The sequence below is a fragment of the Agelaius tricolor genome, unplaced genomic scaffold (genome assembly GCF_023055355.1).
Source record: "Agelaius tricolor isolate 1412-34295 unplaced genomic scaffold, bAgeTri1.0.p SCAF_16, whole genome shotgun sequence".
Lineage (NCBI taxonomy): Eukaryota > Metazoa > Chordata > Aves > Passeriformes > Icteridae > Agelaius > Agelaius tricolor.
Genome location: NW_027269276.1, coordinates 17,834,255 through 17,848,167, shown reverse-complemented (window position 1 = coordinate 17,848,167; position 13,913 = coordinate 17,834,255). Strand labels below are relative to the sequence as shown.

Here is a 13,913-nt window from a genome sequence, read left to right as displayed (position 1 = left end):
TTCACCCACCTGTGCTCCCGGCTCGCTGGTACCGGGGAGGGGAGCGAGGCACACCTGAGGGGAATCAGGCTTGCAGCTCACCAGTCAGGGGAGAAGGGCACAGCTGAGGGAAATCGGGCTTGCAGCTCACTAATGAGGGGAGAAGGGCACAGCTGAGGGGAATCAGCCTTGCCATTTACCCCCGAGGGGAGCTGGGCACGGGCGGGCTCTGCCCTGGCTCGGGAGGGCTGCTGGAAGCGGCACGGACTCGGTACCGGCAACCTGTGGAGAGAGAGGAACTTGCCTGGGAACTGCCGCAGTAGCCCAGAAATGAGCGGTCTGGCAGCGTTTCAGCCGCGGTAGTTCTCACACCTTTTACCATTGTTGTCTTTAATGGTCCATGATTGAATCCTGGTTCTTTATAGGCTACGGAAAACGTAATCTCACCCAGGTGAGGCAGGAGAAGGCTCTCTCAAAAGCCCTTGCATGAGACCATTAATACCACAGAAGCCTCCTTAGCTTTGCAGCGATGTTATCTGTTCGTTATGCCAAATGCTGGCTTTAAAAAGTAACTTCTTTATTTCCTTCTTGCCAGCCATAAGCTAGTAGGATGCTTGAAAGAAAATCTGGTCTTGAATGCTGAGTGCTGGGATTAAAAAAAAAATACCCCCTGTAGGTTGATTGAATCCTGGTATTTTAAGAGAGAGAGCTCTGTGCAAATGAAATATGGAAAAAACTGCTGGTCAAATGCAATTTGGGAAAGTAAGAATGGTTAAATTCTGACATTAAATGGTGTGATTGTTCTGTTTCAAATCACATTAGGCAGGATCTTCCACGGTGGTTCTCATCTTGGACACCACTGATGGAACCATGCGAGCTGACTCCTTTTGACAGGGAATATTTTTATTTATCCTCTTACACAGTCCAAACTTTGCAGATTCCAGGTCTGAAGTAGATTTTTTTTTTGCTTTTGAAAAATATTACAGTTTGACTCAATCTGCTGAACATGTGTATCAGATAAGTTACTTTGTTATGTGTAAAATCTTGCCACATAGTGATTATTTTCTGATATTCCTGCTCTCCTGACAGCTCAGTGGTCTTACGGTTGTGTTAGTAGCTCTTTGCTAGTTTAAAATAATCTTTTATGGTTTGAGGAAATCAAATTAATAGGTGAAGTTCTGTCTGTTGGAGCCAAATATGTGAATTAAGTCTGCAGAGGGGGGATGATGTGCTGAAATGCTGTGGAATAAAACCTTCATTGGAGCTGTTTATCTGAGCAGGAATTCAGGAGTATCATTGTGGAAATCTTGGAAGTTCAGGTGAACTCCTGCTCTCCTGTCTGTCTCTTGTGGAAGGTGCCTTTATGCTGTGTCCATGGCTGTGTCCTGTGGGATCCCTGGGGAGCAGCAGGAGCTGGGCTTGCCCTGTCTGAGGGTGTCTGCACCAGTCACCTGGAGGAAAGGGAGAAAGGCTCTCTTAGTTCTTTGTCTCAAGAAAGAGGGTGTGTAGTGGATGAAGTTCATTTTAATTCCCACTATTTCCCATCTAATTGCCAGTAGTTTTTCTTAAACACAGGATGTTCCACATATTTTCTATGGGCAGGTGCTCACAGGAGAGGGACTTGGGTGCAGGTTACCTTGGCATGAAAGTTCTCCTGTTGGAGTTTAGATGTGAGGGGGGCAGTGCTGGTTTCTGTTCCATGCTCTGGTGAAGCTTGATCTCTTCAGGATGCTGGAAGAGCCTCCTTAGGCTGATGCTGAGGGCTGGAGAGGCAGAGGAACACCAGGTTTGTAGGTCCAGGTGGAGCTTTGGCTGTGGGACTCACAGCTCTCCTTGTCAAGGCTGAAGTGCTGCTTGCTATGTCCAGATCAGGGGATTTTAATGCAGAAAATACCCATGCTGCCATTTTGGTGTGGGTAAAAGTGCCATAAATGAGCAGAAGTTGCAGATTTGGAAGCCCGTGTTCTTTGTATGGAGTTGTGTGTTGGAGGGACATTTGATCCTATTTATAAATAGCTTCTCATGGCTCTCTGAAGAAGAAAAGAGTGCAGCTGAATTATTTTAGGAGAAAACTGTATAACTTCATTTATTTGTCTATCTGCAAACATCAGTGTGTTTTCCATTGTAGCTGGTTGCTCTGCAGATAAGGCAACGTGAGCTGCTGGTTTTAGAATTGGGACAACGTTTCACTTAGCTGAGGGAATAAAACAAATCAGGAAGAAGCATCAAAATTAAGCTAAATCCTGCCTCCTATAACTGTTTGTAACTGAGTTGAGATAAGCATAAAAACTTGGATCTATACAGATTGCATTATTAGAAATAAAAATGAAGCTGGTGTCACCTAATTTTTAATAGGAAAGCCGTGATAGCCTGTATACACCATTAAGATTGCAAATGAGATTATTCAGAAGCAGGAAATTTGTTCTGTCTCTCCCTGGTATTCTTGAAGTCCTTGGAATTGATATGTATTTTGTTTTTAGAGGACAAACTGCTGCTTTGGCAAGTCCCAGTGGAGCAGAATTAGCAGTTGGTGGGCCTGGAGCTGCAGGAGGAGCCCAGAACTGAAGGGGTCTGTGAGCAGCAAGCTGGGAAGTGCATCCAGGTGCTGCTGCCAGGGATGCTCCTCCTGGGGAGTCATGGAGGGTATGGAAGGCTAAGGATGGCAGCACAGATCAGCTGGGTCCCTAGAAACAGCAGGTTGTCATTTGTTTCTGTTTTGTGTGTGCTGCTTGATTATTTCTAATTATATCCCAAGTTAAAAATAGAGCAGAAATATTCAGGTCTCGGTTACGTCCCAAGTCAGTTAAGCACCGGTGTCCCTGCTTGATGTTCCTGTTCCATATGGACAGGTTGCATATGGCTTTTGCACTGCATGTTTATTAGTCAGCTAAGAAAATTACTTGACTGGCTTATGAAGCTTTCCTAATAAACTAACACTTGAGTTTCAGAGTTGTCAGGTGTGTACACACCTGTGCCTAATGTTCATCACAGTGAAAAGCAGCAAACAAAAAGTGTCATAAAAAAAAAAAAAGCTTGGCTTAGTTACCTTGTGCTAACTTATCAGTGTAAGTAAGGAAGTTACATATGGTAGATATTTCCTTATACAAATAAGAGTATTTGGTTGTTCCTGATGATAAAATGCCCTTGTGATTTACACGAGGTTAACCTTCAGCCAGAGATTGTCACAGAAGTCTGGAGACTCTGTAGGCACCTAACTGGAGTTTGTTGCATGGCCAAGAGAAAGAGAATGATAATAAATGAGTGAGGAAATGAAGTGGGAGTTTAGGAAAACTACACAAGGAGCAGTGCAATGTTCTGCTTAAGTTTTGCTTTCAAGCTATAAAAACATTGAACTTGGGCAAAATCAGCCTGAGTGTCACGGGGCATTTGAAAGTGAATTTTATTATCATCACCAGTTTCATGGAGATAATTTGGTGTGTAAAATGTGTGCCAATGTTTGTAGCCAACTTTTCTGAGCATGCAGTGGTTTTACAGATGCAGGATGTTTAAATGCACTTTGCATTGCCTATGAGGAGGTATAACTGGAGTTGTTGCTGTAACTGGTTACTGCTGGTTTCCCATGAGGAATCCCTGCTGATCTTGGGATGTCACTTGGTGGAAGGGAAACTCCACTTTGGCTTAGCTGGTTTGTAGGGGTCCCAGTGGCTGCAGGGCCCAGGTTGCAGCTTCCATGCTGGATCCAGAGGGACTTTTTACCTTCCTCCAGGGTTTGTGGACCGTGTTCAGCCCCTGAGAGCTCCAAAGTCTCGGCGCAGCCTTTGGGAATGGCCATGGAGGCACAGGCCCGTGTTTGCTTCTCTGGTGTGCCAGGCTGAGATGGGAGAGCTGCCTCAAACACCGGGGTGCTGCTTGGATTGTCTGCCAGAATGCACCTCTGGGTCTCCAATATTGAAACATAATGCCTGAGGCCATTGATTTTTTAAAAAGGCAGAATAGTTCTTAATAGAGCAAATGCCTCAGCGCAGTGGAAACAGTCATATTTTACTGATTGGGTGCTATTGATTTCGTCCTCCAGTGAAATTGCCAAGATGAAAGTGGTAATCCTGATTAATTCCATATAAATAGATAAGCCTGATTTGTATGTGTACAGTTGCAGGGTTGTGTAGGAAAACTGAAAGTCTGCTTTATATGGTCTATTAGGTGCTTTAATTTCCAGGGTTTTTACCATTTAGTATTCATGCAGAGGAGCATCTTAATTTTACAAAATAAGCAGACTATCAATTTATGATAAATCCTTTTTACATCAGTTAAAATATATTTTTTTTTCCTCATTAAAGCTGCCCTTACCAAAGGCAATGAAGGAATTGGAATATTCTGCTGCTCAACTTTCTTGGGATTTTGGGTAATTCCCTGGAGTGTGTAACAACCACAAGCTGTTTGATTTGTGCAAAAAGAGAAGAGGTTTAATTTTAATGAAAAGTAATAAATTACTCTAAAGGAATTTTTTCTTTTTACAGCAACACTAAACTTAACACTTCAATTGTTGCTTCTGAATGTTTTGGGATTGGGTGTATGTGTAGGAAAGAAATGACAGTTAAATCCTTAAAGGTACTGTTCACACAGGACTGCCCGTCTTGGGAACTCACTGGGGTCCAAATACATAAACTCAGTGATGCCATTAAAAAATACCTAATTCTCACTGCCAGTCTCTGAACTTTCCTGGTTCAACTTTGGGGTTGCTGTTGTGATATGACCATGACTGAGTATGGCATTTTTGGGAAGGAATATAGTGGTCATTCAGTCATTTAAGAATGTTTTATATTCCTATTCCTCTGGCATTCTAGCTTTCATAGTTTTCCAGTGAGAAATTTCATTTTAAGTTGCTTTAGAAGCAGTGAATTGTACAATGGAGAGAGCTTTTTTCCCCCTCAAAGTGTGTTGTTCTGCATATGTTAGCTGTGAATTTTCTTCACTGTGGAGCTGTTTGTGCAGCTGGCTTGGTGCTGGTTACCACTGAAGAAATTCAGATGTTCTGCTTAGCCTGAATTTCTTCATTTGTCCATTTTAATCGATTGATCTTCTTTTCCTTAGTGCATTGCAGAGGTTTGTATGATGGACTGTTGCTGCTGGTGTGGATTTTGATGACTCAGTTCTTTTGGGTCTCATCAAAGCATGGCAGTTTGGTGATAATTTTTGGTATCCTCTAGTCATACACTTTTGTTTGGAGATCTTTTAAAAGTGGAAAGGCTGTTTTGTGATTAAATTACCCACTAATTCGTCTCTCTGCTCAAAGAAATTGTGCACTACTGTCTGCTGTAGTTAGATCAGATTTTAATTGTTATGTATATGGGTGTGAATCTTACTGTGTCTTTATTATGGTTTGTTTTGTTATTATCTTAAAACCCAAGTCTTTGTACTTCTGCCTGCTGATCCCTTAAAATTTCCCTTTGTCTCTCCTAGTGGGCACCTATGTACTTGATATCCTTTGGGTTTTCAGTGCTTCATCAGTACAGCTCTGTTGGACTTTGCCATCTGTTGGTTCTTTTAACTTTCTTTTTGGCTTAGAAATTTGCCTAACTTACAAGAGGGTTTAATTCTAGCTCATATATATGGAGTCCAAATATATTCTACCTTTGTTTTTGTCTGATGCCTGTCTTGGATGTCTTGGAGCTGTCAGGGTTTGTGACACTGGGTCAGAGCATGTGTCAGTAGGCAGCACAGTTGTCAGCTGTTATTATTACGATACTTTGATGAATTTATCTTGTTTGATGTGTTTTTAACTCGTGACATGTGTCCAGTGCTGCTGCTGACCTCGGGGTGAGCAGCACAGAGCAGGCTGTGTGCTGAGGGCTCTACCAGGGCAGCCTTAGCTGCTGTTTCTTGCCTGTTGACATATTTAAGTTAGACTTGATATGGTTGTGAAGAGACATTGTGCTTATCTACAGCTTCCATTTGTTTCATGTTCTGCATGAGTTTCCAGCCACTTAATGAGTGTTTTTCTGGGCAAGTTTTGCTTTGTTTGTTGTGTACTTTACAATGGTATTTTGAGCCATGGTAAATCTCAGTTTGTCTTCATGTTTATGTGACACTATGAATAGCTACAGTATCTTTCTATATTTTAGATTGTGTATTTATAACACAGCACTGCTCCCTACATTGTCTGGGTAGTAAAAGCTCCAGCTCTGATTGTGTTGGTTCCATTTCTTCCTTTCATCTTCCTTTTGGCAGAGCCACCTTTGTGTTACTGCCATCACTAACAGACTTGAGCACTTGGAGGCAGCTTCCAGGTTTTTTTCATTCCCTAGTTCTCAGTGTAATTGTCCCACAGCTTGCTTCCACTTGGACTGAGATGGAGTCAAGCCCTGTATAAGCTTCATCTTTCTTGGCTTTGCTCTGTAGTCAATGAGCCCGAACATCTCCTCTTAACACGGCTCTGTGGTTTGTGCATTGAAACCTTATAATGTAACTGTAGTGAGGGAGGGAGAGCCACAAATAGAGGTGTTTGGATATTCCTTCTAAAAGTAGAACAGCCTGCCAAAAGTCATTTAAGTCATTAGACCTGTCATGACTTTTAAAATTGAGAAGTGGAGTCTAGCTTGTCTTCAGAATTTGGAGAGAGGTCACATTACTTTAAAAAAACAAACAGAAGAATCACAGAGTCATTTAGGTTGGAAAAGCCCTCCAAGATCGAGTCCAGTCATTTCCTCAGCAATGCCCAGTGCACCACTAAACCATGTCCCCACATGCCACACCCACATGTCTTTTAAATAACTGAATAATTACTTGAAATTATGGTTGTTGTAGTGTTGTGCATAGCAGAGAGGAAAGTTGGGTGTTAACAAGAAGATGAAATATTTCCAAAAGTGATTTATAAAGCCAAATGTTCCTGTTTGAAAACAGGCAAGGAAGGAAGTGTAAAAATCTGGAAATAAAGGCAAACTGCATGCAGCACCATTTTTTGCTGTGATAGGACACCTCAGCAGTTTGTAGTACACTCCAGTGCCGTTGGGATTGGAATTTTTAGTGGTGGGCTGTCAGTGCTCACCTTGCAGAAAATCCAGGTATTTTGTTATCGATCTGTGAGTCTTCCATTAGAAATGTGCTTGGCCAGATAGGAAACACAGGCGAGGTGAAGTCGTAGCCAAGTGTTAATCCTATTTTGGTGTTTGGTTTGTGTTTCAAGCTGGCAGTGCCACTGCAGTGAGGAGTGCTGTGCCCTTCCTTGGCTTTGCTGGGTGTTTGTGGAGGATGTAGAGAATTGGATGGGATCCCTGCTCCTCTGCCTGCATCAGTACTCGTGCTGCCAGAAGGGACAGGGTGACATGGGCACAGGGAATGCTGCCACTGCTCTTCTGGTGGGTGGGGATTGGCATAGGATTGGAATATGAAAAGCACTGGGAGCAAAATAACATTGTGTCTCTCATGTCACCATTTTAATCTTTAATATTATGTGTTACAGCATATAGATTCCAGATCTATAGACTGAAACTTTCTCAGAAACCGTGCATTATTTATTAGCAAATTCATTGAAAAACAAATGTTTCATAAAAGTTCATTTTCAGATTGGTAACGAATTCTCAGTTCAGCTTTAATTACTGCTTTGGTTTGGAACTTTTTTTCCCACGCTGAAATTTCATTTGTTTGTCTGGTTCTGAAGTGGGAATAAAGCTACATGTTTCATCTTAAAATACTTAGCCTTGAGGGAAAAAAAATGCAAAACTGCCCAACAGGTTGTGGTTTCAGAGAAGGATGGAGGCCTGACAGCTCTGAATACACTCAGTTGCAGCAGTCCAGAGGGAACCTCTATTAATGATGCTTGTCTTGTGTAGTGTATCATTTTTAACAGCTGTACTGGAGCTTTTTGGGGCCTGGACTTTCACAGTCATCCCTGTATCAATAATGAAGTCCTGGAAGGGCAGCACTTCATGGAAACCTGGTTGGAAGTGTAAGAAAACTGTAAGTGTTGCAGGGTATGCCAGTATGGCTGTGAAGGGAGATGGGAAATGCTCTTGGCAGCCAGACCAGCCCCCAGGAGTGAGGAGAATGGCAGCCAGGTGAATGGCTCAGGGTGACATGGTTCTTTTTTTTCAGGGTAAAATGAAGTTGAAATGAGTGCTGGGGCTGTGCATGTCCTGGGGAGCTGAGGAGGTGGAAAAGTGCTCTGTGCCTGCACTGGGCTCTGTTGTGCTGTGTTCTTGGTGGGTCTGCAGAGCAAATGAGGGACAAAGTGTTTTGATTTGTCTTGGTTACCCCTTTTTGCTGAAGGAGATGTTGGTGATGCAGAGGTAGAAGTCATGGGGCTGACAGACCAACCTCTGCCAGCCCCTGTAAGGGTGCAGGGCACTGTGCCTTGCTTGTGGTGAGGGGACAGACAGTCCCAGGGATTCCAGCTGGAATACAGCATCTGTTCTTACTCATTTGCAACAGCAAATTTAATACATTTTATGGGACACTATTTTCATTAGCATTAAGAGCTCTTAGAGACTGCACCACAGATTTTGGGTGGGACAGCCCTCCATCATTTTCCCAAGTTGCTTCCTTTTCTGGAATCTGACAAGGCTTGTCTTCTGTTTGAAGTGTAAAATAGCTTATTTATCCAAATCTTCACATGTTCTTGTTTGCTCATACCTACTTCAGGTCTTCAGAGCCTTCATTTTAGGTTCTATAGTTCTTCTGTTGCTATGGATTCTTTTTACTTCTCTCCTTATTTGAAGTTATGGTAAGTTTTGAAAAATACTTGGATAGTATGAGATAAGAGATGGTTGAGATACCTGCAGTGATTTGGTAACCAGCTTGTGTTGTGGTTTTATGTAACTTTTTGGAGATGTGGATGAAAGAAAACCCACACAAACCATAACTGCAGAAAGTGGAGTGTCCTGGTGGCACAGCTGGAAACCCTTGGCAGTTCCACTGAGTGTGGGTTTGTGTTCTCTCTAAGTGCAGATATATAGGATTTCTTGTAGGTGATGTAAATATTGTAGGTCTGCTCTAAATTGAGGGGCCAGAATCTGCAAGGCAACACCACAGCATGTGAATAGAGGTTTTTGTATTTCACATCTGAGACTTTTGCAGGGGAAAATTGACTTCTGAATGTGGAAAGAAGAGAACCAGGCACCAGAGGCACCCAGAGCAGGATGCAATGCATTCCACATTCTAGGTAGTGCTGGTTAAAGGCTTTCCCTGGTTCAGCTCAGTTGGAATCTCTTGTGCTCATGGTAACAGCATGAACAGCCCCAAATCTGAAGTGTTGGTTTTCTAAAGTAATGTTTTCCAGTTGTTTTCTTTGCTGTTGTTGCCAGCTTTTCATTTCACTGAGGAAATCAGTCTGAATGGAAAAAGGCAGCATTGACAGGAGCTGGAATCTGTGCTAGGTCTGATCTCTGTGTGCAATCTGCTTTGTGCTGTTTGTTGTTCTCTCTGGAACTTCCTGTGGAGGCACCACTGCTCAGGGCTCTAGCAGAGCTGGAGCCTGTGCTTTGGGGTTTCAGCTTTGCTTTCACATTCATCCTGGGCACACTTTAGAACTTTGGCATTTTCAAGCGTGTTCTTTACTGCTTTACTAAAATAAGGACCTGTAAGAAGTAGATTTTTGCCTTTGCTTTTGTCTTATGTGATCTTAAGCATTTTCTCCAAGTTTAGCCCATTCAAGATATCCTTGTTTCTTCAGAAGGATTTGAAAGGTTATCAAGTGCTTGTTTCTGTTATTACAGATGAATTTATGGAGCATATTGGTTGCTTAAATGTAATTTAGCTCCTGTCTTGTGAGCAACTTCATCATTCTTAAACTTGGGTGCTGAAGGCTTCTTGGTTATTGTGTGTGAGCACAATGAGTGGAGGTGATGGTGTTCATTAAAAAATAAAATAATAGCTGGTCTTTGGAGGTTGTGCCTCAGTGGTGGTACTGAGAGCCTTGTGGAACCACTGCCAGGTGCAAAGCTGGGTTCACTGCCCCTTTGACTGTGATTGCCTTGGGATGCAGGCTGGATTGAAGGAGTGAACTCCTCCAAATCACCACAGTCAGTGACCTACCATGGTACTGGCATCTGAGTTCTTGGAACTTGTGCAGTCTTTCAGTGCAGTCAGTGGGTGGTAGGTTGAGTTGATGCTTGATAGCAGTAACCCACAGACTGAAAATTTATTTGGGTGACTCTTGTCCTACAGCAAACCTAGAGGTGGTTTTAAGTTACAAAGTTTTAAGTACCTTGCAGGTACTGCTGGGGTGGGGCCAGTCTGTTATTACCTTGCAGCCAGGGAACTGTTCTGGATGTTACTGCTGGTTTTCTTAAAACTTGCTCCTAAGAGGTGTCAGAAACAGGACTTGACCTTCTTGCAGGGCTATCCAGGGCTGCTGTGTGGGTAAGCAGCCATTACCCATCCTCTGCAAAGGAGCAGGAATATTTCTGTTTTCAGGAAGCTGTTACAGCTTTTTAGGCAGAGCTTTGGAATTCTGCTAACAAGAACCCTGTTTGCTTTATTGCCTGGAAAATTATTCTTCAGGCAGTTTTCCTAGAGATTGATAGGCAGGTGTTAGATGCTGACCAAACTGGGTATCACTGTAAGAGCAGAGCCACATTTAATTCATTCTTCAGCCTTTAATGATAATAACAGTTACATTTGTGCAGACTTACAGCAGCTGGAATCAGAAACATCCATGCTCCTGCTGTAATTGCTTCTATACCCTTCCAAGGCTGTAACACAGCCTTCAGTGGTGGCTGTGCAGATGTAATTTCATTTTGAGGTGCCATTTCCTAAATGCTTTTAGAATAAAAAAATGTAATACTTGTTTCCAAGCCTTGTGATCTGCATGTGAAGGGAAAGATGGATCGAGGAATGGAATTGGAATGATCTCTGCAGGTGTGTTACTGCTCACTGTGAATGAGGTGGGGTAAATAAAGAGGGAGCCTGAATAGACCAGTAGGCAAAACCCAACTTTTCATCCCCCAAACCCTTTAGTTTATGTAACTGTAACTGCCCTGCATTTTTGTATACAAACGAGCACACGCATGACTCAAAACCTGATTAAGATAGTATAAATATTTGACAAAAATAGCTCATAAATGCTATCTTTGAGCAGGCTTTTGATGCAGGAAAGGAGCAGCTGGACAAATTTGCATTTACAAATCATTTACCTTAGGAGAAAGCTCAAGTTCAGTGCCTTATCACAAAGGCATTGCACGTTAATTATTTATCATGTGCTTTGATGCCGGGTTCTTGCTTTAATAAACCGTTCTGGGGGTGGTGGCTGCTGCTCCTTTTAGCTCAGCTCCTCCCTCCCCTCCCCTCTGGGTAAACCCTGCAGTGCCTTTCCTCAGAGTTTGCCTTCCAAATTGCTGCTAAGTTGGATTTCACAACTTTTTGTTAAAATTAGAAACGTTTCTGTGATATGTATTTAATTGCTCTGCCTCTGTCATCCCTGTGTCTAACTTTGTAATCTCTATAGAGATAGAACTGGACCTGATTTAATTCCTCTCTTTTACATGTTTTTGCACTTTCAACATTTTCTTTACAGAAAACGATCAATAAAAATGTTTATCGTGGAAGTCTGATAAGAACTGTCTGTGCCATCTGTACTTGGCTTAAAAGTAGAAATTTGGTGGTCTCAGCACAGAAAATGTAAACTGCTCTGGTCAGTAGGACAGTCACTTCAAGCTTGTAAATTCTTGAGAAACTGCACTGAGAACTTGGAGATCATTTTGAGCATGACTGTAACACCGTGTGAGATCTTTCTGAAGTTGCTTCATGATTTTTGGAGTACAAAAATAAAGATTTTTCTTAGACTGTACTTCTGGAATGTGGACATCTTGTCATCCACAAGCTAAACTTAAATAGCAATTAGGAAACTGTAATTCTTGTAGTTAAAATCCATGTTGGAGTTTTAATCAGCTCTGTTCAGTTCTCTGTATAGATCTGTTTTCTGGTGGCTTTTGTTTTCAAGTCTGGAAAAATCCTGTGTTTCCCTTTGCATGCCCCAGCTCCCAGTGTCTTTGGGAAGGTGTGTGAGATGGATAATGTACACACAGCCCCGGGTTTGTTTAGGTTGGAAAAGTCCTTTGGGTTGCTGAGTCCAGCTCTCCCCCCAGCACTGAGCCGTGTATGTCCCCAAGTGCCACAGGCACACAGCTTCTAAATCCCTCCGCGGATGGGGACTCCAGCACTGCCCTTCAGTGATGTCCCTGGTACCCAACCTCAGCCTCCCTGGGCAGCTGTTTCCTGGGGACACCCTCTCTGCCCTCCTGGCAGGGCCTTGTGGAGGACAATAAAGCGTCCCCGAGCCTCCTTTTCCCGGGTTTTGTGTCTGGCTGCTCATCCCCGGGGCTCTCGGAGGGTGTGGGAGCTGTGGGGCTCCCGGGAGCTGCTGTGGGGAGGGGACAGTTCTCTCCCTCTAGCCCAGAATTGTTAAGGATCACGTGTATGCTCTTTCTGGCTGTCAGCAATTAGCTTTTCAAGTAAACATTGAAAGGATTTTTAAAGATGTGAAAAGGAGTATAATTAAGGAGAATGGTACTACCTTAATGTGGCCTGGAAGCCACACTGGGATTGAATAATTTTATTTAAATATATTTGCTTGGCAAAGGAGGTGAATGCTGTAGTGAGGGCCTCCTTCTTCAGGACCGTTTTCTTTGTTAGCCTGGTGCTTGGAGCCTTTCTCAAGTGTTCCTCATTGTAGAAAAAATGATTTTCCTTTCTTAATTTTTTTTTAAGCACTTTAACCCTTGAGCACTATGTATGAAGTTGAATAGGAGAAGAATAGAGTAGCTGGCTGTGCCTGTGCCGGGGATGGAAATAGGAAGAGCTGTTTTGCTTTCTAATTTCGCTTGTTCTCGTGGTTTTTTTTCCCTTAGTGTAAGTGCCAGAGCAGGAGTGTGCCCTCCTTAATGAACACTTGCAAACGCTGGCTGCATCCCGCAAGAATGTGAAAGTACCAGCGAATTTTTAGAGCTCTTCATTTGTCAGCGGCTCAAGCCGCACCGTCGGCGCTGGAATTGGGGGTCACTCCCGCTCCTGTGACCCCCCCAAAAGCCGTCGGTGCCTTTCGTGGGCAGGCAGGGGATGTTGGCGAGCCGCTCTCCTGCCCAGGGCGGCTCTAATCCCCTCGGGGATATTTTCATTGCCTGACAGAGCACAGGAATGTCTGAGGCCGCCGCAGGGGCTGGGGAGAGCTCTTGGAGCGGCGGCCCTGCCCTGGAAGCGGCCGGAGCCCGGCGCATTGTCCCGGCCGGGAGGAGGAGGAGGAGGAAGAGCCCACAGGCCCGCATCGCGCTCTTGCGGCGCGGGTAGGGCTGAGGATGGTGTCTGCAGCTTGCTTTGCCTTTCTGTAAGGCTGGGCACAAAGGACCCGCGGTTCCAGCCTTCACCTGCAGCCACCCCTGCCCTGCCAGGCCAGCCCTGGCTGCTGGGGTACCAAACCTGCAAGTTCTCACTCTGGTAAATTCTAGAAAGACTGAGAACTCCAACTGCTGCTTCCAGTGGGGCTGTCACAGACAAAGCTTTTCCCAGGCCATTGTGGCAGCTTTTCTACGTGGTTATTGTTCCTAATGCACGCTTACACTGGAATCGTTTGCAAGGGAAAAGCTGTTTTGGTGATCTGTACAGAGAAATGAATCCTGATTTTTACACGTTGGGGGAGAAAATGTGTACTGTGAGAGCTGAGTGGGTTTTGTTACCCCAAAGTCAAGCGCAGAAAGGCCTTGAAGATGTAAATATATTCAAATTCTATTTTAGTCAACACAATTGCGACTTGCATCAAAAAAAGTAATTTTTTATATTTATGAGCCTAAACAGTTACAATATTATTCTGAAACACTGCAAAACACGGTGTGGTGCACAAGTTACAAGGAAACGTAGCTGCTTGCAGTTGATGTTGTTTATCCAAGCCTTACTCAATGTTGTAGCTCTTTGATGTAGCCTTTGCTTGAAGAGTGTTCTGAATTTTGCTGTTAGATGTTAATGATGCCAATATTAAGTCAATTCTT

General features: G+C 43.5%; 1 protein-coding gene across 8 annotated transcripts in view; it reads left to right on the top strand.

Annotated features, from left to right (window-relative positions):
• Positions 1–13,913, top strand: part of NEO1 (neogenin 1) — a 181,581-nt gene that overhangs the window by 611 nt on the left and 167,057 nt on the right. The gene's annotated exons all lie outside the window — the stretch shown is intronic.